General features: G+C 39.5%; 1 long non-coding RNA gene across 1 annotated transcript in view; it reads left to right on the plus strand.

Annotated features, from left to right (window-relative positions):
* The first annotated feature begins 757 nt into the window (after positions 1-757).
* LOC139361763 (uncharacterized) overlaps positions 758-24,314 on the plus strand; it is an 87,855-nt gene continuing 64,298 nt past the window's right edge. The window contains exon 1 of the long non-coding RNA XR_011619375.1: positions 758-880. This is a non-coding gene — a long non-coding RNA (uncharacterized lncRNA). The remainder of the gene's footprint in view (positions 881-24,314) is intronic.

Raw genomic sequence — 24,314 nt, forward strand, 5'->3', positions numbered from 1 at the left:
ATATCCATTACTTTCTTTAAAAAATTGAATTGCTTACACTTATAAATCTGTTGAAAGGATCATGGCAAGAAGCAAAGCTCTTAAAAGCCGTAAAGAAATTATGAATTTTTCAGGGTTGTTGGAATGTGGTTGCCACTTAACATTCAAACTATTAATAAAATACTAATAAGGGTATAAATTGAAAACTCAGGTGTATTTTTCTTTAAATAAATTTGGTGCATGGAAATCTGTGATTATGTTGTTAAAACTGAAAATTAGAAAGTGATTCTTCATTTAATAAAGAAGACTTTGTTTATACAAAATAAGCCATAAGATTAAATGGTGAACTGCTTGTGGACATTAAATTGACCAAAAAAGAGGTTTAAATTTCCATTTACCAGGAATATGTAATATGCACTGAGTTACATATATCTGTATCTTAATAAAATGTGTTGGGCACATCTACAAGATTTTCCTTAAACTGTAGAAGAAGCCTAGAGTATAATATTTAAGAAAGATTACATATTATTCCAATTAAAACTTTCAAATTAGGATTGATTGCCAAGACTACTTGAACTCATGTGGGGAAATTGGAGGAGTGTTTTGACGGAGGAAAAGACAAAACAGAAAATGCCAGAGCCCAAAATAAGTTCCCCAGAAAATTTGGGAGTCATTGCCTTGATTGGATACAGACTGGGAACTTTCCTACTGCTTTGGAATTTGGGCTAACTTTCAAAACTGAGGGCAACTTGTGACAATTGCGTTGTACATTCTGAAGAAAGGTACTTAGACATGTTCCCCATAGGATGTGCTAAGGTGTTGGCCAATCATCAAATATTGTCACTCCAAAGAATGCCTGGGAAGAAAATTGCAGGAAAAGAGAGCACTGTGGCACGGAAGGGTAAGCTGTTATGTGACTTCGTCTTGATCCAAGGGAGGAATTTGGGGGAAAACCCTCTGGAGCAAAGGTGGTGAGGACAGGGAGTTTCACTAGCAGGGAATACTGCCATCTTACAGAGTTCGAGAAATTTCCTCAGAGAGTTTGAAGGGTGCCCTCTAGAGCAGGACTTTGCAAACTTTCTGTAATAAAGGACCAACCTGTTTTAATTTCCAATCCATCATGGACAGGTTTATAGATTTACCAGAACTGAATTTTTAGAAAAATGAAACGAACACGATGTTCAGAGGTTACATACTCTGTATTGTAACATCAAATTGCTATAAAAATTTCTGAATAGTACTCTTAATTCCTGCACTTATTTTGTCATGAACTGGTAACAGACTCTTAAGAATCAACATGAGTGCTCAGACCTCCGATTAAGTACCTCTACCCTACATCAGAACTTCACCTAGAGATCTGGTTAAAATGACAATTCTGGGCGCTACTGCCAGTCTAAGCTCTGTATAACTAAGAGGCTCCTGGGCAATGCCAGTGCTCTGGTTGGGGGCACTCTTTGTTTCCAAGGCTCTAGAGAAGTGCAGGCCAATAGAAATATGATGTGAGCCACACATGTAATTTATTTTTTAGTAGCCTATTTAAAAAACAGTGAAAGGAAACGGGTGATTAATTTTACTAATACATTTTATTTAAGCCAATATATCCAAAATACTATCACGGGGTTGATATAAAAATTAGTAATGAGACATCTTGCTGTGTGTCGTGTGTGTGTGTTTGTTTTATTTTGTTTTGTTTTATACTAAGGCTTTGAGATCTCAATTTGGACTAGCACATTTCAAGTGTTCAATGGGCACATGTGGTTAACAATTTCAGTGTTTGGCCAGGCAGTGCTTGAGTGCAGGCAGCACAGGGCCTGGTGCCTGACTCTGCAGGAGAAATCACAGGTATGAGGTGGCTGAAGATGCACAGCATGACAGAGTGAGGCCAAAAGGCAGCAGTGCTTGAAGTTTCAGAACATGATGGAGAAGGATGTGTTCATTTTCCTGCAGGGCAGCTAGCACTATGCAAGTTAGTGCAAGTTATTTGAAAGGGCCTCACACCATTTCACACCAAGAGGGGTGCTTGCTGGAATGAAGGAATCCCAAGTACCTTCCGGTACGGGAGTCAAGGGTCTTAAAAAGATTAACGAGAGAGTGTTTTGCATGCATCAGGAAATGTTAAATGTATGAGTCCCTGAAAGGGTCTCCAAAGAATTAACAGAGGTACTTCATGAAAAAGGTTTCTTGGAACGTCTGTCCTGCACAGGGGCATTTGACAATGAAGAAAGACACAAATGCACTTGAGCTGGGGAGGAAAAACATTGATTTCAAGAAGAAATTGAAGTTTTGGTGTCTTATTGGGTTAGAGTTTTTTAGTTCCTGAAAATAAGTTCTATAGTACTTGAAAGTAAGCAAAAAGTTGTGGATCTGCCCAAGAGGTCATTGAGGGGAGAAGAAAACTCTGACAGTAGGTTTGAGAAAGGTCATGGAGGCAGACTGAATTTTTTTTGTCCAACTTGATTTATTAAATTGACCATCATCTGTGTGAGCTCGTGTTGAAAAAAATGACAACACAGATCATTTAAATGCTTTGTCGTTCACATCTCTACTCGTCAGCCTGACACTGACAACATTGCCAGGCATATGAAGCAACCCCTCCAAGAGACATTTCAGATATTAATGTTTTGGTATTGTTAAATCATATTGTTTTTATTTCTATAAATTTATCTTGTTCCCCATGTTAATGGCAGAAAGTTTCAAGTTAAAATCAAGGGTAAACACATTTGCTTAGGACTCTCTCTTCTTCTGAAAGGCCTAAGCCAGGAAGGTGGATACAATTGGAGGAAGCCAAGAGAAATTGGTTAGCCTGCTACTGGCTGCAAAGAATAGAATCTCAGATGCCAAGTATCTAAGATGACAATAATAACTTCTCCCATAGCTAAGACTCATGTTGGGTGAATTTCAGGGCTGGTTGATACTGTGACTCAATGACATTTAGGTTTTTACACAAAATTTTTCTTCATGCTGCTATCTTTTGAGCTAGTTTCCTCTTTAGATTGGTAGCAAGAAGGCTATGCCAGATCTAAACCGTGTACTTATGGGCAATAATACCCAGGAGAAGAAGAAAGAGTCACTCTCAGGCTTCTCTCTCTCTCTTTTTTTTTGAGAAGGAATCTCGCTCTGTCACCCAGGCTGGAGTGCAGTGGCACAATCTCGGCTCACTGCAACCTCCGCCTACTGGGTTCAATCAATTCTCCTGCCTCAGCCTCCCAAGTAGCTGGGACTACAAGTACATGCCGCCACACCCGGCTAATTTTTTGTGTTTTCGTAGAGACGGGGTTTCACCATATTGGCCACCCTGATCTTGAATTCCTGACCCCAAGAGATCCTCCCACCTTGACCTTCCAAAGTGCTGGGATTACAGGCGTGAGCCACTGCGCCTGGCTGCTTCTCTCTTTTTCTCAAATTTTTCTGACAGCCTCTCTCCATGTCTCATTGTCCACAGTTACATTGCATGTCCATTCTTGAATTAACTACTGGCAAGGGAAATAGAGACCAACGAGTAAATCTATATTCCAATGAGGCTACCCCTGGAGTTGAGGTTCATGACTATGAGAAGGAAAGATGGATATCTGGACAAAATTAGGTTCTATTAAAAAAAGAAAGAAGAGGCAATGAACTTCAGGTAAGCACCAATAATATTCACCAAATATCCTATGTAGGTTTCTAATCCAAGTAAAAACATGCTTCCAACGGATAGAGATGTACCACATACTCTATGACAAACGTCTAAGCCAAGCCAGGTAGTCCATGTGAACACAAACCTATTACTGAAACCGTTTCCTGGATAATATCACATTAAATTAAAATTTGGATCATGAAAAGGCTTTTGCAATGACACAATATTTCAGTGGAGGGACTTTGTTAAAAAAAAAAAAAGGGTCTCCCAGATACTCAACTGAGTTAATCTTGCATTGGATGTCCACATTTAGTGTTAGTTGTGTCAGAATTTTGGTTCAGAGTAGGATGTAAAAAGAAAAAATATCTTCCTATAAATGTGATTGTTTTTCTGCCTTTGTTATAAAAGTTATGAATGTTTCAAGATGTAATATCTTTTTAAGCAGTTAAGTCAGATTACTGTAGCTAGACCCTGAGACAGAGATAAAATCTTTATTCAAACCTAAAACAATTTTAGAAGATTATTCAAACTTGTGGGTTTTTAAATGTATTTTTCCAGCATTAATTTGTTTCCATTTTTCTTGGAGTCATAGTGTACGGTTCTTGCTTTTCCAGTATACTACCCGAGCATAATAGTATGGTTAGAAGTTTCATTCTAACAGATCTATTATTCTACATAGTGATAGCAATGGTTAATGCCAGACTAGTCTCCACACAAATAGTACTTGAGGAAAATTTTCTCTTCTTTCATTGGTAGTTTATATTAATATTTCTCACCTTGAATGCCAAATTTAGAAAAAAAGAGAACCCTCAGAAGAAAGACACTATTTTATCCCTTTTCATAGGATACATATTTTGCTCCGTAGTTTTTCTTGGTCAAATGGTTTTCTTTTAAGTTCTCTTCTCCATCTTTCTTTCTTGTTTACTCCAGGAATGCAAACTTGACCTCGACTTTAAGGTCAAAGCATTTTCAGACTGTGCAGTCAGCAGAGAATTGAAAAAAAAAAATCAATGTGAACCATGTTAGAGAAGAATAAGGGGAAGAGTGATGCAGAAGTGCTGGGAAGTCATGTAGGAATTGGAAACAGCAAAGATTCTACAGAAAGTAAGAATGTCCTGCACTGAGGTGTTTATGATTCCTTTTGCTTTTACTTCCCTTTTCTTACATAGGGGTAGGTGAAAATTATGGTAATTTGAGATCTGGACCACTTTCAAAGCATTTTCAGGGGATGAAAATGACTTTTGACCTGTAAAAATGAGACATGTTTCATTTTTTTTTCCTGAAACCCTTTTTTCTTTTTCTGTTTTGTTGATGGTAGGGGAAATGACTATATTGCATACCTGTTATGCACACAAACTTAGAAGGGTTTATTGCAGCTCCATGGCTGAAAATAGCAATGAAAATTGTGAGACCTTTTATGTCAGCGTTGGAAATAAACTTCATTTTAAATGAGAACACCTTTGATTTTATAAAGAGACTTATCCAATGTAAAAGCTGGAAAGTTAAAAAGAATCCTAGTGGAAATGTTGATTCTAAAATTCTAGTTTCTAGCCACAGACCTTGAAAAGAAGAAAGAAAGCTAGAAAGATGAAAGAAAGAAAGAAGAGGCCAGGCGTGGTGGCTCACGCCTGTAATCCCAGCACTTTGGGAGGCCGAGGTGGGCAGATCACGAGGTCCATAGATTGACAATTGAGACCATCCTGGCTAACACGGTGAAACCCATCTCTACTAAAAATACAAAAAAAAAAAAAAAATAAAATAAAAAAAATAAAAAATTAGCTGGGCGTGGTGGCGGGCGCCTGTAGTCCCAGCGACTTGGGAGGCTGAGGCAGGAGAATGGCGTGAACCCGGGGGCAGAGCTTGCAGTGAGCCGAGATTGTGCCACTGCACTCCAGCCTGGGTGACAGAGCAAGACTCGGTCTCAAGAAAAAAAAGAAAAGAAGAAAAGATCAATTGTCATTTATGACAAGGATTATCATCTCTTTCCTTATTTATCACTGGAATCAAGAACAAACTAGGTATAGAAAAAAATCCCATTACTTTGTGAAGCTTAATATTTACTGTAACTTACTGATCTAGAGAATGATCAGAGAAAATTTTAATTTTTATATATGTATACATATTCTGTATGTATATGTAAATGTGAAAAGACAAACAGGTTCTTAATCATCTTTCCATATGGCTGATTTAAAGTAATTATAAAGCCAAAACACTATACTGAGTTATCTGGAAAATATGAAATGTTCTCTCAAAAACAGATTAATATTAACTATATGGCACATTTTCTAAAAATCTAACCAATCTTAACATTTGCACTGGGGATAGAGAGAACTGTCTTATTACAGATTTCTAGACATATATATTATAGATGATTATGTTTAGAATAAAGGATTTGTTAGGTAACATTCTTTCACTGTTTGTTACTTTTGCACTGACCTCACATACTTAAATTTTATAACAGCACAACAAGAATGTGCTGAGAACAGAGCTTGGCGTAAGCTCATTGATAACCTTGAGTGTGAATTACTGGCAGAAATAGGTATTGATGATTTAGTCCATATCACAGTGGAAAGGGAGGAAAATTGAAAAGCTTTTTTTCTACTTCTTTAGAAACGTTTGCAATCATTCCTTGGAAAAGGAAAATCTATATCGGGGCTGAGTAGGGGAAGATACAGGTTGAGTCATTACTTTGATCAGTACAGTAAGTTCGAAGATTGTTTCTACTACGACATCTCATCTGAAATTTGACAGATTCCCTTAAAGGGCCAAAAAAAAAAAAAAAAAAAAAAAGATAGTGATTTCTAAGCTGAATCAAACATGTGCACTTTACTTCATGGAAAATCAGTAGGGAAACAAGAAAGATTCTCTCTGCTAACATTGATTTTTCTTATATTTATTTTTTCAGTCAGAACACTCCAGGCAAAAATTCACTTGGCTTCAACTAATTTGCAAATGCCATCATTCACTGCTGTTTTGCTACCCATTTCTCAAATCTCAATTAAATGTGATGACAGTTTACTTGCCAGAAACACACAGAAAGGTTCTTTTCCAACCAGAGGTCTTCACTCATTTCCTGCTTGTGGACTTGGCAAGTGGGGTCAAAACATCCATTACTGAGGCTGAGTCTTAATTTAGAAGGTTATCACCAGAGTCAGCAAAATAATTATAAAAATACTTTCCAAATGCAAACTGCAACAGACCATACACAGTAACAGCTGAGAACAATATATACATCATAAAGCCTGTATACAATGGAATTTTAAAAGAGTGAATGTTTGGTTTCTACTTGTTGAAAGCTTGTATAACCTTCTGGGGCACCCCTAGGATGGACTCGAAATTGTCTTCTCTCTGTAACTATTTTTTACATTAAAATCTAAAATAACAACAAAAATTACTCTACAAGTCTTGATGTTCTGGCTCACACACCAAATTCCCTATAAAACTAAAAGTGAACGGTGAGGTGAGACAAAATTTTGGCTTAAAGAAACACCAGTTGAGAAAGGAAAGAAAGTACTGTTCACTTTTCCCTTATTTCTTCCACTTAAATAAGTTTCCTTATACTATTTATATAGTATTACTTTAAATGTATGGGATCTTTAGAAATCATAGAATGTTAAAAATATCAATATGTGTAAATGGGTACTCACTTCACATAATAGGTACTCAATAAATATTACCTACAAAAGATAAAAACAAACCATAAGACATCTTTGTAGAGATCATTTGGTCAACTCTCCTTCTTTCTTTTTTTTTTTTTTTCTTTTTGAGATGGAATTTCACTCTTGTTGCCCAGGCTGGAGTGCAATGGCATAATCTCAGCTCACTGCAATCTCCGCCTCCCGGGTTCAAGTGATTCTCCTGCCTCAGCCTCCTGAGTAGCTGGGATTACAGGCATACGCCACCACGCCCGGCTAATTTTGTATTTTTAGTAGAGACAGGGTTTCTCCACGTTGGTGAGGCTGGTCTCAATCTCCCAACCTCAGGTGATCGGCCCCCCTCGGCCTCCCTAAGTGCTGGGATTATATGTGTGAGTCACCGCACCCGACCAACCCTCCTTCTCTTTATAGCTGAAGAACTGAGGGCTAAGTGGTTGAAAGACTTGCACCGCTCCTACACTGGCCTGCTGAAAGCCAGGGCTGCAATGCATTTCTTCTCACAGGTTCAGAGACTCCTCTACCTCATCACTGTTACAGAACCTCTTTGGGCCTCAGTTCATCATTTGATAACAAGAGTAACTCTACCTGCGCAGGGGTTATCCATTAAAGGCATTAGAGGTTGCAAGAATTCCTTTAAAATTTTAATTTACAGTATAGCACCTTGCAGGTAGCAGGCACTCTATAAATCTCTGAGGAATGGAATTTGCTGAAGAACAATGGCAAAGGCTGGCTCTGATTCATTCCCCAAAGCTCATGGTGCTTGTCCAAACTGTTTAATCAGGCTTATGCAACCAACTCTTCTGACTTTATTACAGGGTAGGTGCCATCACATGTGCGATGGGAGGAGGAGCAGGTGGCTTCGGCCTGATCAGGGAGCACTGGAATGGGTTTCTACTGTTCAGAAACTAAAAGGACTCTACTCGACCCCAGTGTAAGCCTTTCACTACAGTAGTTGGGAGCCAAGCTTCCTCTTCCAACCTATCTGTCTTGGCGATCTTCATTTTCTCTGCTTTTTTCCTAAGACAGAAATATCAGCTAGAAGGCATTTCCCTCACTGGAGGGGACAGGAAAAAATGCCAAAAGCCCACTTCATACTGAAAAGTCTTACACTTCTAAGTCCTTGTTACTGCTGGCTGGAGAATGGGTTGCTGCATTTTTTTTTTGTTTTGTTTTTTTGTTTTTTTTTCCAGAAAAGCTGCCACGGCTTTTCTTTATTCAATAAGTACATGACTGCATTTGGTTAATTGTGTTTACTCATTCGGGTGAAATGAGATTTTAAAAAGAAAATGACTCAGGGAGTGTTTTTAAAGAGCACAGAGTGAGGAGAGGAGGTGGGGAGAGCTGCTGCCAGGCCTGTCCTGTTCTCTTCCTTTTGTCATCCTTCCCCCTCTGTATCTCTCTCCATCTTTTCCTGCAAGGAATCACTATGCTCCTGGCAGGACATCCCTGGCACCTGTCAGGGGAGAGAAGGAGGACGAGAAATAGGAGAAGGAGAAGAGAAGAAAAAACAAAGGAGAAGAAACAAACATCACAATTCACGTTGGAGAGTGATCTGTGCTGGGAGGAGTTCGTCTCTGTACTTCCCCGTTGGAATGACAGCCTCGAATTTACCCCAACTAGCACCCCATGAGCTGTAGGATCGAGGTCGGATCTCTTGGCCTCTCAGTCTCAGTTTCCTCAGCTATTAGATGAGGATAATACCTGTACTGTTTTTGCCAGGGTGGTTGCAAGAAAGAAATGAGAAGCTTATGAAACCATAAAGCATGATGCCAGTAAAAAATATACAGTGATTTATATCTTAAAAAGATTTATTAAGCCTGGCACGGTGGCTCACACCTGTAATCCCAGCACTTTGGGAGGCCGAGGCAGGGAGATCACAAGGTCAGGAGATCGAGACCATCCTGGCTAACATGGTGAAACCCTATCTCTACTAAAAATACAAAAAAATTAGCCAGGCGTGGGTCACGGGCCTGTAGTCCCAGCTACTCAGGAGGCTGAGGCAGGAGAATTGCTTGAACCTGGGAGATGGAGTTTGCAGTGAGCCAAGATTGTGCCACTGCACTCCAGCCTGGGCGATAGAGTGAGACTCCATCTCAAAAAAAAAATTATTAATGTTTATTATTTGTTTTAGAGACAGAGTCTCGCTCTGTTGCCCAGGCTGGAGTGCAGTATGATCATAACTCACAGCAATCTCAAACTCCTGGGCTCCAGCAATCTTCCTACTTCAGCCTCCTGAGGAGCTGGGACTATAGGCACGTGCCACCACACCAAGCTATTTTTTTTTTTTTTTTTTTGGTAGAGATGGGGGCTCACTATGTTGTCCAGGCTGGTCTTGAGCTCCTGGCCTCAACTGATCCCTCTACCTTTACTCTCAAAGCACTGGGATTATAGGCGTGAGCCACCATACCTGGCCTAAAAATATACAGTAATTTATATATTTTTTTTCTATTTTCTCTTACAGAATAATTTATAAATTGAATGTGTTTAGCTTTCCCCAGCATATGGGCTCAGGTGATTTCATATTTAGAGTTAAGCCTGAGTTTTGCAGTGGATAAACGAACATTTTGTCGGCTGTAGGCTCAGCTCATTCACACAGGCATGTCAATCCCTGCAAAGTTCATCCTTGATGTTTCTGTGGGCCCCTAGTGGTAACTTTATGTGCCTTCACAGATCCAGTTGAGGGCTCTCCTCACCAGTGCCCTTGCTGCTTCCCCAGCCTCCACCCTGCTGGAGAGCAAATCTGACCTCACAGCTTGGCTCCAAAGCGCTTAGTGCTCATGGCTCACAAGCTGGCAGTCCTTTGGGAAGTGAGAAGGAAGGCCTTCCTGGCTGTGTGGTCACACCCGGTTAAGTGGACCCCTCGGTGGTGCTGGGGAGCACGGTGTAGCTCATGATACAGCACTCATGGGGCAGAGGTATCAAGGCAGCACCAGGACCAGCTGGTGTTCCTGACCCCTCTTCCTCCTCCTGCTCGGCCTTACGGTTGAGGCTGGCTTGTCAGGCCTCTCTCCTTCCTCTCTAGAACATTTTCTCACACTTTCTCTCAGAGATTCAGCCACATTCTCCTGGCACCTTGGCTGCTTTCTCTCCATGCCATTCCCAGTCCCCTGTTCATTTCTGCATAGATCTAATCCTCAAATGGGAATATATCTTGCAATGTTTTAGAAGATTCCTCATCTACCATGTAAATCACTAGATGAACAGAAACACCATACTGGACAGCAGGTTCTTCTAAAGCCAAAGCCAGATATTTCTGAATTTCCATTCCAGGCTGTTTGGGACTCTCTCCCCTCACCTCATTCACACTTTTTACAGTGAAACCTGTGAATGGCATCACAATTGGCCCTTTACAGTAAAACAGAAGAAGAGAAATCTTTTAAATAATCTCCCAGATAAATATATTATGTCTTTTATTTTTCCGGTACCTCTTATACCTGGGAGTCACTATATATTTAAGGTGATGGAGATTTAAAATAGGAAATATGAGAAAGCTTAATATCTTTTTATGTCACTGAAGAAATAACAAAAGTTAAATCTCTAGCTAATGAATTATGAAGTAGCTGGTTCCTTATGAAATAGGATTCATAGGATTTAAAATAAATTTTTGTGGTTGGCAGAACTTTTATTTTTATGTGTCTCCTGGCATAGGACTTCAGCAAGACGTAAACCCTTCTTTCCATTTCTCTTAAAACTCTAAGTAGTTCATTCACTTTATCATATCTGTATTGTTCAATGTTAGCCCTATATTAGATGGTAAACAGAGTCTTTATCCATTAGAAACTTAAAGTCTACAGCCATAGAGGAATTTATGAAACCAGTCACTCATCCAGCATATATTTATTGAGTGTTTATTACGTGCTAGATGTTGGAGTGACAAAAAAATGAACAAGATGTAGATCTGGCCTTCAAGGGTAGCTGGTGATTTTCCACAAAACTCTCTGTTATTGTATCTTAACATCCAGGAGTCAGCCAGGAGTTACACTGATCATAAATCGATAACCTCATTTCAAAGCTCAAACACAGAGATGGCAAATAAAGCCCTGGGCAGTACTGACTGGAGCAACAGATGACTCATAATAGCAGGAGGCAATGAATAATTTTGCCACTGAGAGTGAAAGAAAATTCCCCCTTTGCACAATGCCTTTCACTTAAATAGCATTTGGATTTCTTAAAATCCACAAAGTTTATATTAAAGCATCATCCATGAATGCTTTGGCTAGGAGCGGTAAGTGCTGGGAAATGTCATCTTAAGAAGAACAGTGGGATTTGTGGGGGCAATTGTCTTTTATTTGCAACGGCATAACTGATCATCTGTTCACCATTTACCTCTTATTACTTGCAGTAGTTCTTGAACAATGCTGGAAGCTAAGATTTCAATGTTAAGGACTCGGAAGAGACAGCATAGTTGAGGCAGTGTAGCAAAGTGTTTAGGAGCACAACTCTGGAGCCAGCCAGCCTTGGTTTCAATACTTGTTCTGTCATGTACTTGTGGTATGATCTTGGGAAAGTTACCAAATGCCTGAGTTCCTCAGTTTACTTATCTCTAATATGGGATGATAATGACAGTGTCATCTCTTACAGTTGTTGTTAGGATTCAATGGTGATAAGTTCTTAGTATGATATGATGCTGGCCCATAGTAAGTGCTGTATGTGTTGATCATAGTATTGTATATCCCAGCTCTTAAAATACAAAGGTTGTCTTGAAGACAATTATTCATCTTTTCATTCTTTTTTCCCCACTAGCCTCTAGCTAAGTTGGAAGTGTGTAGTAATAAGGCCAGATGACTAAATGGAAAGCAAAAGTTACCTTTTAAGCATAAGCAAAATTACGAACAATCTATAGAGTAATTAAAGTTGTGATTCAGTAATAACAATTTAAATAAATTTATCAATAGCAAATGTAAAAATAATTTTAATGAAGAATTAGTTTTAATCAAGAAAATTTCAGATTTTATTTTATTATTCATTTATATTTTATATCTATGAATCTGTTTATTTATGTTCGTGAGGACCTGTTTGGTCTGAAGGTAATTTAAGACAGCTTACAAAGATGCATATTATATATAGTAAAATGATATTAAATTTAAATTAATAGGAAAAGTTAGATAAATGGAAAACAAAGGTAGAAAAGAAGGAGATGGTGTTTTGAATGTGAAATTGTATCTTGAATCCCCCACGCTTGCTACAGGTGGTAATGAGAGTGGTAATATAATTCACGAAGATGATTGTGTAAAACAAACTGGTTGCTTAGGCAGAGGACATTCATTATTGACATGGTGATAAGAGTAATTTCTGCCATATTGCTCAGTTCTAGTATTCACCAGAATATTAAGCATTAAACTTGAATATTAAACCAGACTTGGAATATGGTCTTTAATAAATTCATGCAGTAACTGTTTATTGAAACAGTTTCTGACCCACAGAAATTATTGTGTTGGGTGCTACAGAGAAGAAAGACATGTCTCAAACTATCCCTGCTCTCAAATGATATGCATTAAAGAAAGAATATAAGTAATACATTAATAAACTATGTTCATCAGGAGGCTAAAGCCAGAGAATCACTTGAGGCTAGCAGTTCAAGACCAGCCTGGGCAATATAGTGAGACCCTCTGTCTAACAACAGCAACAACAGAAATTAGCTGGGCATGGTGGTGCACAGCTGCAGTCCTAGTTTCCTGGGAGGCTGAGGCAGGAGGACTGCTTGAGTTCAGGAGTTTGAGGCTTCAGTGGCCTATGATCTGTCACTCCAGCCTGGGTGACAGAGAGAGACACTATCTTTAAAAAAATAAATACAGACCAGGTGCAGTGGCTCGTGCCTGTAATCCTAACACTTTGGGAGGCTGAGGTGGGTGGATCACTTGTGGTCAGGAGTTTGAGACCATCCTGGCCAGCATGGTGGAACTCTGTCTCTTCTAAACATACAAAATTTAGCTGGGCATTGTGGCATACGCCTGTAATCCCAGCTACTTGGGAGGCTGAGGCAGGAGAATGGCTTGAACATGGGAGGCGGAGGTTGCAGTGAGCCAAGATCATGCCACTTCACTCCAGCCTGGGCACCAGTAAGTGAGACTCTGTCTTAAAACAAACAGACAAACAAACAAATAAACAAACAAACAAAGTTCAAAGTAGATAGTAACGATGAGAGGTACACGTGTGGTGTTAAAAGAAGCAATTTATATCTTAGCACAATCTGTGGACCACCCCACAAGAAGATATTGTAACAAGTAAAACCTTTATACTTTCTAATACATTAACTCTTTTAATTTCTTAATGGTGACTTTTAAATACTTAACGATTCTTTAATGTGGATTTCAAAAGCCAGACAGTGCAGTATCCATGCATAGCCATCCAGGACTACTAAAGGTCACAGTGGAGAAGACTTGTCAAAATATTATAATCCTATGGATAATTCTATCCTTTAACTCTGTATGCAATTTAGATCATAATCTTGCAAAGTGGATGCCAAGCCTCATATTAGTCCTTCATCTCAAGTTGTCAAAAATTGATTTCACCAAGTTCAGAGAGAGAGAAAGTAAAGCAAAAATGGACTGTTTTCCTAAAGGGTATGTGCATACTATCTATACATTCATTCAACATTATTAAGCATTTAGTATATCATGGGGATGGTACTGGGCATGGAATTATAACAAAAGTAATTTTTTTTTATTTTCCTCAAGGAAAATAATTTATTGTTTAGGTGGAGAGACAGATTTATAAACAAATAGTTATGACAATGAGAGAAGTACCGATACACATTTGTAAGAAAGGAAAAGCCAAGCTCTGCCTAGCAGGATAGAGAAAAGGCCACATTGAACTGGCGTTTGAATTTCCTTTTGAAAGATGTGCATTTTGCCAAGTGGAGATTGTACAACAGCAATGATATTCATCCTGGTTAGGAAATATTCTTGGAGCACCTCCCAGCCTATCATTCTAATATTTCCTGAGTACCTACCAAGGATTCGGTGTGGGATTAGGTGATGTGGTAATTATAAAGAAATAGAAGTCTTGCTACTCATCTTCAGAATGTTTACTCATAAGGAGTAGTTCTGATTAAGAGGTCATGACCGTCAGTCCTAACTAGTGTGTCACATCATAAATTCTGTAGATTAGAGAGCACGATCATGCAATTCACAGACACCATGGCAAGCCTCACAGCTGCGGTAAGGCCTAATCTGTTCCTCGAAAACTGGGATGAGGTTTGGATATGGGAGAGAGAATGCTTTGACAGTCAAGTCACAAACCTGTATTGAGGGCCTACCATGTGTCAGGCTCGTGAATAAAGAAGCAGCATGGGAGTGGGGAGAAAACTGGGATTGAGGATACGTGGATTTGTGGAAAAACCTGGCTGGACCAGTGAGTTTGAGGTGAGGGATGGTGGGAAATAAATATAGAGTGAAACGAGTTTGGGCAAGAAAACTGCTGCTAGATTGAAAGGTGCTCTGAAAGACAGGCAGTGGCTTTTGGGTTTGGCATTTATGAAAATGGGGAGTCACCAGAGGTTTTTGAGTATGGGAGAGACTGCTGAAAGAAGTACACAAATAAAAGTAACCTTCTTTATGGGATGTTACATCGGAACAGCTGGAAGGGCTTGTAGAGATCCCTTCACTCACTAGCCCGTCTGAATACCCTTCAGACGGCCGTCATTTGACTGAAAAGGCAATGCAGGCTCACAGAGGTGATAGGATTTGCTTAAGACAAATAGAGTAATCTTGTCTCCATTTCAGGCTCCTTCTTTCTATCTTAACAGTGCGTGTGTTCCAGGCTGGGTGGATGGACAGTAAAGGGAGCAGGAACATCCTCGTCCAGGACCAGCCAGGCTGAATGAGAGGGCAAACAGGAAGCAGCATTGACCCAGATTATGTTACAGCCATAGAATGAACATATTAGAACTCAAAGAAGACCTAAATGCCATCCAGCCTCATCCTATTGCTTTGCAGAGAGGGACAGTTGAGGACCCAGAGGGAACGTTACTCACATAACATAGCGATCTAATGGTCTGACTTTAAGTCCAGCTATTTTCTCTCTGTCAAGCTCCCTTCCTCCTTCAGATTCTATGGTTGTGTTGATGGGCTCTATTTTCTGTTCCCAGCTAGTTACCTGTTCATGCACTATACCCCTTGGGTCCTCTGTTAAAGACGGACTTAGTTATTTAGATACCTGTGCTGCTGATGTATTTACCACATCTATTCTGTTCTTAGGTTGCATGTTGTATGCGTGTGTGTGTGTGTGTGTGTGTGTGTGTGATGTGCTATGAAAAGAAAGCTAAGGGAGGCATACGGAAGATTGCACCAGAATGAGGTTGTACCTTTATCCAAAAGAGCCATACTTTCCTTCATTCTTCCTCCTCCCCAGAAGGAGACCAGTTCTTATAGCTGCAGAGAAGGGTAGGGAATGACAGTAGGAGAGAGGCATTGCTAGAGTCAGAGGCACAGGTGGCATGAGAAGTGCAGACCAGTCAGAAACGACAAGACCCTTCACACTCTTGCCCTCAGCCCTGTGCTCTGGAATCCTCTCTCTGATCCTGATCATGATTGTGTAAGGGTAAGAGGTTGGGAGGAAGGAACCTCAGCAACATCTCCTCTCTTGCCCTTCTGAACTCTGGAAGCCATGTTGTTTTCCGAGAGAGGTGGAGGAGGTCAGGGACTACCTAATATCTGGTGCTGCTGGAGAAGATGCTTTCCAAATGAACAGTTAAGAAGAGTGATGAAGGTACTAAAGAAATTTAGCCACAAAAGCACTTGCAATTCGTGATAAAAGGCAGTTGGAACAGATACTTAGATTTGGTAATTTAAAAAAGTAAATGCACACCTATATGAATAAAGTTCTGAGTAACCTCTCCCCTGCTCCTAAGAATTCGGCACATTTCTTTAACTGTGGCCTGAATAACGAATGGAGATGTACATTTTAGCCTTCAGGGATCAAATGAGTCCTTAAAGAAACAACAGGCCTCTACATAACTGAGGGAAGATCAATATAAAATTATTTCTGAGTGTAAATCATCAAATGTAGTTGAACAATTAAATTACCTTATTGGAACTGTGGTTGTTCTAGCAAATATTTTTTTCACAGTATGAAATTCTGGAATGCACACTTAAGGCCATTCAGCTATTTACATGCTAGTGTACATTTATTATTCATATGCACATTGAAATATTTTTTCTCATTTAAGGTATATGTTTATGTTTATAATAGAGTGAATATCCCTGAACTCCATTCACGTAACTGTACAGTATTTTTTCATTCATTTAAACTGAGTTAAGATTTATCTATATACTTTATATTTTAGATTTGGGGAAAGCTAAGCAGCAGAAATATTATAACGTAGACAATGGTATTAACATATTCAGATCTACAACTCAGCCCTCACTGCTTTACACATGTAATTAGGTTGTTTCCATGGTAATGATCTAATTATGGGCCTCTCCTTGGCCTTGTGTAATCACATTTGCTGCATTTTGGCTGAGATGTTTGCCTTATTTTGTTGAACTGCAACACTTGACAAGATGTTCTCTCTTAAGATGAATAGTGATTTTTCTTGGGAGACAAAAACAAAAAACGAAATAACACCATCAAAGGTGATTTGAGAGGGATTATAGGTATTTGACAAATCATGACAGTAATAAAATATCTATCACCTTTGAAAGCATATTCTATTTTCATCTTTGTGTGTGTTATTACTGATGGAAATCATAGGAGGTTCTCGTTTTAAGAAACCATGTGTGCTATTTAAATATATGATTTTCATGGGGCCTAGAGGCTTGAAGGAAAAGAAATGTTAGGCCAGAGAAGAGAAAGCTCCTGAGAGCTTTGTAGAAAGAGAACTGGAGGCTGTATTCAGTGAGAATATTATATTGCAATTGACAAAGCTATTCATGAAAATATATTTGATTATGGTTGCCATGGCAGTAGGAAACACCTGAAAAAAAAAATCAATTAAGACTTATCTTGGCAGGGATGCAAACGCAATCCCTTATGCACATGCAGAAGAAGACAGGAGATGTAAATACTTGCAGAAAGACAGCTTTATTATCACGTGGTCCCCTCAGAAAAACCCTGGAATATGAGAAAGATAAAAGTTTAGCTCTTTTATCTGCATAAAATAACACTGTGCTATAAAGCATTTTTTTTTTACAGGAAATTCATCCTTACAGTGGAAAGGATGCATGTAGTGGGTGGTGCAGGCTTGTTGTTTTAGGGTTAGCAAGAAGGTGTATGGGCTCCAATGTCACAGTGCCCAAGGTCCTGATACCTGGTGTTCAGGGGCTAGGAATTCAAAGCTTTCTTCTTTAACTATTATGGAGACAGCTCCAAATCCAAAAGTAGTGGACCAGATCTCTAAGAGCCCAGAATGTTGAAACTGCTTTCTGAGTATCATTTTGTGGGAATAGGGTGGGTGAGTGTAGTTTTTGCTAACCTAATTTATTAAACGGCATAGATATAGCATGATGCTTGGGAATAATAATGATAATGACCTGATTTTCAATTTGTAGCAAACCAACCCCTATGAAATATTATATGGCTTTGTTTTAAACTTACATAGTGTTATTTTCCCAGGGGGAAAATGATATTCATGGGATATTTAGTAATTGTTTATAGGCAATTAACAAGACATTTTTAATTTAATATATTTTTTGAAAAAATATTTATTTAATAGTTACCATGTGTCAAGCATGGTACAAAGGCCTGGGAATACAGCAATGAATCAGAAAGACATGATTGCTGCTCTCAAGTTTTTTTTTATCATTTTGTAGAGAAAGTGGCAAAAACAAACAAATAAACAAACAAACAAGACCTATTTCATTTCTGCCCTAAGCAGTGTTAAGTAGGGAAATATAGGGTCCAAGGAGAGCAAAGAGGAGGGTGGTGTCTGACAGGGTGACGTTCATCTAGCAGAGGGAACAGGGACCAAACACAACATGGAACATGGACCCGACATCACAGATCAACACCGAACAGGACAGTGTGATGGGAGCCGGTGGAGTATAAGTGGGAATGATGAGTGGTGAGACAGGCAGGCAAGCAAGATCACAGAACTGAAGTGCTGGTAAACTACATTGACAAGCTTGGCCCCTCAGCACAACCAGAACCCATTCAAAAGTGTCAAGCAAAGGAGCAACACAGCCTGATTTGCAATACCTGCTGCTGTTAGCTTTAGTGGTTTTGAAGCAGTGACTTTGGAAAAATCAATCCAATGATTTTCATTCTGAAGTATTTTGGCTGCTAACTGGGACTTTCATTGTGTGGTCTAAGGTGAGTTACTTTACCTCTCTAGCATCCTGTGTTTTCCTCTACATGGGCCCTTTTACCTGTTTCTCTATGATGCGATTTCTCAGTTGTGTTTGTTTCTTGTTGACAGACAGACTTGCTTACAGTGTGACTACACATGCACCCAGGAGTGAATTATCTTTGATTACTTGGAGTTCTGTCCTATCCACCAGCTGGCTGATCTAAAACCTTTTAAACTCCTTTGCTCTCATCATGAGGTCTTGCCTCCCAGAAGGATTAAACCAGGAGGGCAACAGCGCCTGTCATGGAGAAGGATGTGGGTTTGCCTGAGTCACTGTGTGTGAGAGTGAATGATGGTTTTAGGAAGTAGCCATAAAGCATTGGGGGCAGGGCTGTGAATGGCTTTCATATTCTCTGCTCTGCTTTTGATTACACCAAGGACAGCTTTTTATTGAGTAGCTTATAGCATGTGGCTGTGTTTTAAGTACTTGAATAACATAGTCAAAATAAACCAGCTTACTCTGTTTGGTGGGCAAGTCTAACAAACATGTAAAGAACATAAGTGTACTTCTTGTAAGTCACAAATACATCTAGAAGTTAAAAAGAAGATCAGAATATGTTAGTTGGTCTTAGAATAAACTTTCCCTTAAGGGTTTGGTTTAGAATATGGGCGTGAAATTCAGTTTTCTCATGAACAATTTTACGTTATTGTTAATAATGAACAGTTTGTTCATTATTACCATCAACAAAGTGATGTAAATAACATTGTCTGTTTGATGCTGGTGTATAGGTGATATTGGTGTACTGAAGAAAGGTAACCATGCATTTATTCAGTGTTGCTATGTATCTAACATAAATTAGGTATTTGGCATAATCAGATGAAAAAACTGTCATCCAGAAGTTCATTCTATAAGGCACAGTTAATTATTGCCTTGTATAATAAATACAGTATAAAATATACTTAATGGAACACAGGTAATGGCATTTAGCCTAGCTTTGTAGGTTAGAGTAAGAGGTAGTTAGTGGTGGAATTGTTATCTGTTTCTCCAGTATTCTTAATCATTTAAGTCTAATTCCAGTCTAACTATGCCATATAAAAATCCCAAAGTAACCATGAGAATTTAGACATTGAGGTAAAATGAAATATTTAAAAGAATCCCTTGAATCTAGTCTTGTTGAGTTTCTTTCTGTAAAAATGAAGAGAATGTTCTGACTGGTCACTTAGTCATTCCTTCACTCAACATGTTCAAGCCACTATGTTCCAGGCACTATTCCTGGGCCTGTGGTTATGGAGATAAACAAGACTGACAAGGTCTTGGTTGCCATGGAGCCTAACTTCTAGGGGATCCCATGACTTAAGAACTCCACCTCCTCTCTTACATGAAAAGACAACCTTGTATTAAAATCAGACCTCTGTTAGATCTTGGGACAGCAAAAGTACATTAGTGAAAGAAATGGAATCTGAGTAAATTTTGTAGTTTAGTAAATTGTATTGGAGCAATGTTGATTTCTTAGCTTTGATAATTGTATGATGGTTATGCAAAATGTCGACATTAAGGGAAGCTGGGAGAAGGCTCTAAGAAAATTCTCTGTACTATTTTGCAACTCTTCTATATGTCTAACATTGTCTCAAAAAAGAAAAGAAAAATATCCTGACACTAAACAAATTAAAAACCTTGGGCCTTGATTATTTTACTTATGTGTTTACAATGTACAATATCAGATCCTGTTAGGAAATCTAACAAAAAATAACCCTGTGGGCAACAGTGTACATGAGTGCCAAGAAATGTTGGCTGAACTAGATTATTCACTGAAGAGTAATAAAAATATTCTCCTTCCATAATTAATTTTGCAAGATTCTACATGTCTTGATTGTACCAAAACAAAAAGTGCCCCAATAGCACTATTGTACACAACTTTGTTACCTAAGAGACTGAAATGTAGCTCAAGTGTCCAGCTTGTTTCTTTGATGTGCATTAGGCGAGGTCCACGTATCCGCAGAAGTCATATAAATGAGCCACTTACAAGGCTTACCAATTCTTGCTCAATACCACAAAGACTGTGTGTCAAAGAGAATGGTTGTAAATTAAAGCTGACACACAGCGGCTGTGACTGTAGCCAGTGACAAATCCCAGTTTGTTTTCTTGTCTTTCAGATAAGCTCAGTGAATTGATCAATAAATCCAGATAATTACTACTATTAGAAATGTTAAATGTGTTTTCTTCTTTCTCGGCCTGTGTAATTTCCTCTGGGGTATCATGGCTGCTGGTCCAGTCTCACTGGGGTACATAATTCATCCAATCCAGTGACTACCCCCTAAGGCACTGTGGCTCAGTCCAACACCCTTTCCCTTGAGTTCACCTTCTTGTCCATCAAATGCCTTTTGCACTGGTCTGGGGCCTTGGCCGTGGCAGCCTGTTTTCACAGCAGAGCATGGTCTCAGGCTTTGGATTGCTCTAAGAGCAATCAGTGGCTGAAATCCTCACATTTTAATATCATTATGTATATTTTGTCTTGGATCAAATTGATTAATGAATGATAGATTACCCCAAATCTCACTCTGGTGTGGAGCTTTCCATCTGTCTTATTTTTTTCAGTAAACATCTTTCCAAATTTCAGCCTCTTCTCCACCCACCCCCCACCGTCGCCCTCTGCCTCCTCTCCATTTTCCTCTTCTTACCTTTCTACTGTATCTTTTTCCTTATTCTTCAGAGAACCTCACTGTGCCTGGAGCAGAGTTAGGTCCTGGGGACACACAGATGAATGGGATGCACTCTCTGCTGATCAGGTGTGTACCTCTTGGCTGTCACCCTCTCCTGGTCATGCTCTGCCTGTCCCTGCCTGATGGGGGTGCGCCTGGCCATTGCCTGGGCTCCTCCTTGGCATCTTCTCCTCTCTCTCCACACACTGTGAACCTCCGTTTACGCCAGACAGTCTCTAAGGTAACACACTGATGAGGAATAACTGTCAAACAGCATGAAGATATTTAATGATGGCTTAAAAAGAGCCTGGGAATAAAGTCATATGAGAAATTGGTTACATATTTAATTTAGGAAAGATTGTTACAGTATCAGGGGAGGAAAGGAAGAAAATATATTGCTCCCCATAAAAATGCAGTAAAAGATAAAGCACAAACAGCCCCTCTGTTATGTTGAAATACTGTCATTCTGTTATTAAACGGAGGCAAGGTGGTTTCTGTTCAGCACTTGTGCCAGGGAGGCGTCGGGGAGGGATAAAGGCATCCAGGATACAAGTTTGAATTTCTAGAGCTCTGAGAAAATTAAAATGCAAACAAAGAATAGTAAGAGGCTCTTCAGAGGAGGAGTCCAGTACTTGGTGAGCCAGATGGGCCATGAAATGAACTTAAATTTCAGGCCATTTGACACCTCTCAATTTTCCTCAGCTTGACAGCACTAATAGGAAACAAGGTCACATCGTTTTTTTTTCAAAGTATAAAAACTTATATTATGTCTTTTCTACCCCGAGAATCTAAGAAAAGAACCATCTTGCAAATGAGTCAGCCTGGAGTATCCAGATAGCTCAGTCAATTTTTGGCTCTGTGCTTTAGCACATTTCCTTAATGGGGTGGATTGCACTTGTGTGTAAGGCGTCAAAAAGTGACAGGCATTTCCTCGTCCATCATTCATTTGAGCTACTGGACCTGGAATCAATAAATATTCCATTACTGCATTATTTACGGCCAACTACAAACAATTTCTATCATTAAATCTTTGCCTTTTAGTTGTTCCTCATTAGCAAGGGATCAATTTCAGATCCCAGGCTAGGTCATGCCCAGAATTAAAGAAGAGCAATGTGTGAGAATGTTTATTCATATGCATATTTATATTTTATATTAAAATAGATGCATGATGAAAATTATTTCTGCATCTAATATTTTCATAGTGTTTCAGTTCCAAAAGTCACCCTGAACTTCAGTTCAGGTATGATGGTGGCTTGGGAAAAGCACTGGACAGCACTTAGACAAGTTTGGGTTTTTACATCTCCAAATCTCCAGTAACCAGCTGTGTGCTTTCAAGTGAATCATTTGCCCCAGTTTCTTCATCTGTAAAATGAGTGGATTAGAATGGATGATGCCTAAGTTTTTCTATAGGTCGTAAATTCAGTGAATGGAAGAGGATTATAGAAAGGAACGGTAGACAACATGTGGGAATAGGATTTAAATCATGCCCCTCACAAATGTGCAGAATTCATATGACGGGAGTGATAATGCAGGTCATTGTCTTGAGTCTGAGTGCCCTCTGGAAGATCTGCGTTCGGTGATTAACTGTTTTCTTCTATGAGGAGTCATTCTGCCTGGGCGGACATCAGTCTAACCAGAGATGGGAGATTGTCTGTGAGCTGGAGATATTGAGGACATGTTTTGTTGTTTTGCTTTTAATGAGAATTTGAATGCTTTGGATGGGCTTGTGCTGTAATTTACCACGTTATCACCACTTGGCCTCCTTTACTCCTAACCTCTCTGTCCCAGAGGTATTTGAATTGGTAACACCTAGTCCAAGTAACTCGGAAGGCAGAGCTGGGCAGTCACTCAGGCATCAGTTACTGAGCACTTACCATGTGCCAGGCACAGTGGATGGCACTCGAGATACCAAGGGAGACAACTTCTCCCCAGGAGAGCATATACTCTAGCAAGGAACATGAAACAAATGTCTTTTTACAAACACTTAGATAATTACAAGTGTGCTAAGAGCTGCGAAGGAGCCTGTAGCGTGCTGTGCCTGGGTATAATAGGAGCATCTAATTGAGTCTAGGAGTAAGGGAAGACTTCCCCAAGGAAGGAGTTTTTAAGCTGAGACATAAAATGTAAGACAAAACTATTCAATAAAGAGTATAGGAGAAAATGTTGTTTGAGAGAGGCAGAACAAATTTGAAAATAAAGAGATGATATCTTGAGCAAGATTAACATGGATTAGCAAACACATCTCTGTGCTTGTTTCTTCAAAATTCATCAGTAAAAGACTGTGAAGAAAACAAAAAAGGGATTCCTCATCCTTGCTTCTGAAACTCGCTCCCTGCCCATTTAGGTCAGTGACTGATTCATAGACTCTCCGTTACCTGGCTGGCAGCCTCAGAGTTGCCCTTGGCTCTTCTTTGCCATCTCACTGCACAGCTCTCTGGTCTCCAAATCGGTCTCACTTCTACTTTCTTTACGTCTTACTTGCTCCCCTCCTTCTTTCAAAGCCCTCACACCTGTACAATTGATCTTTCCCACTGGAGTCTGAGCTACTGTCTTTGCCCATAAAGGTCCCCAATTCCTTATCCAGTTTAGGACGCATCTTCCTAAAATACTGCCTCACACTGCCTGACCTTTTCGAGAGCTGCCTCTGGTCTCCCGTCATCTAAAGCACAAAGCTCAATCTCTTGATCTTCTGCTGAGAGCCCTGAAACACATGAGAACTTATGTTCCTGAGTTCTTCAGTCCGGCCACTCTGGAGTATGTAGATGATGTAGTATCATGAGTGAGCATTTTGGAAGAGAAAACCAGTGTAGCTACAACAGACATTTGGAAGAATTACGTGATTCTTTAACCCGAATACTCTAGTACAATAGTGATTTTCTTTCCTATACTGTATATTCTTTTTGTTCATGTGCACACATGTGAACAGACTTTAGTCATAATAATTCTGCTTATTATGCCCTACGGTAGATAGTGCTTCTCAAGATGGTTTTAGCAAGATTTCCCATTCGTCATGCCCTTCCTCCAATATGACATTGACACTCCTATTCAGATGAAGGGATGATGTTCTCTCCTCTTGAATCTGAATGGGTCTGTGACTACAGCCAAAGTGATGCAATGTGACTTCTGATTCTAGGTC

The sequence above is a fragment of the Macaca nemestrina genome, chromosome 2, assembly GCF_043159975.1.
Source record: "Macaca nemestrina isolate mMacNem1 chromosome 2, mMacNem.hap1, whole genome shotgun sequence".
NCBI classification, from domain to species: Eukaryota; Metazoa; Chordata; class Mammalia; order Primates; family Cercopithecidae; genus Macaca; species Macaca nemestrina.